This window comes from Echinops telfairi, unplaced genomic scaffold (genome assembly GCF_000313985.2).
Source record: "Echinops telfairi isolate 266 unplaced genomic scaffold, ASM31398v2 ScPeMD7_1;HRSCAF=3_0, whole genome shotgun sequence".
In the NCBI taxonomy this organism is placed as follows: Eukaryota; Metazoa; Chordata; class Mammalia; order Afrosoricida; family Tenrecidae; genus Echinops; species Echinops telfairi.
In genome coordinates, this window is record NW_022103896.1 from 93,065,031 (window position 1) to 93,066,154 (window position 1,124).

Below are 1,124 nucleotides of genomic sequence, written 5' to 3' on the forward strand. Positions count from 1 at the left end.
TGCCTCTGGGTCTTAGTTCTGGAGCTAGGTTTGCTGATCACTTAGAACTTGAGTGGAATGCCTTTTGATTGAGGCTTACAACAGAGTCTGTGCCCTTTGGACATTTATTTGCAGCTCTGAAAAAATTGTAGTATGTCCTGACTGAATCACTGAACTTGAGCATTTCTCTCATTCATTGCAACCTGTTGACAGACTTCATGAACCCTTTAATCGTGGGGGGAGGAAAGGAAAGAAAGAAAAATTTGCAAAAGTATCCCCAAGTTGAACTGAAGGTAAACAAAAAAGGTCTGTTTGCATTTTCCAGCACTTTCTAATCTTTCTAAGATTTTTGTATGTGTACAAATGGGAAATAGGAATAGGTTTGTTTAGCAATATAGCTACCTTACCAAGAAATCTATGCTGATTGCCCCTACATGGAAGTCACATCATGTAAAATTTCATCTTTTTGATCTTACTTTTGGGATTTACTTTCAGGTTTGGTTCCATATTCTAAGTGATATCCTCAGCCACAAACTAAAAAGAAAAACAATGCTCTGAATTATGCCAGTGTAGGAGAGCGTGCAAGTAGTAGTGATCAAAGCATACATACAGGTGGAGTAAAGAAGAGAAATGCTTGTTCTACAGTAGTTTTTTGTTAGAAAGATGGGGCTTTTTATTCTTCTAAAGATATCTCAGAAACCCCAAAGGGCAGTTCTACCCTATTCGATAGGGTCAAAATAAGTCAAAATCAACTCGATGACAGTGAGCTTTAAATTATTACAGTGGTTTCACTTGACTCCAGTGGTAAATAGACTAAACAAGGCAGATCGTAAGTTATCACAACTTCTACTTTACATTTAGAAATGTGAAATTAAGTAGTTATTGACTTGCAATTCAAGAATGAAACAGAATAACTGACCATAAGCTACCTACCAATAATAGTAATGCTTAACAAGTATAAAGGGCAGCAGATAAATCAAGACGGCTCTGCTGCACACTAAAAACAAATGCAAACCTCAGGTGAATGTAATCCATAGAATATTCGGCATATTGGGAACATGGTTTAAAATGAAAAATGAACTGTACGGTGAACAATTTTATTTAAGTCTACTTTTGGCCTTTTGAAGAGGAATGGGAACATTTAA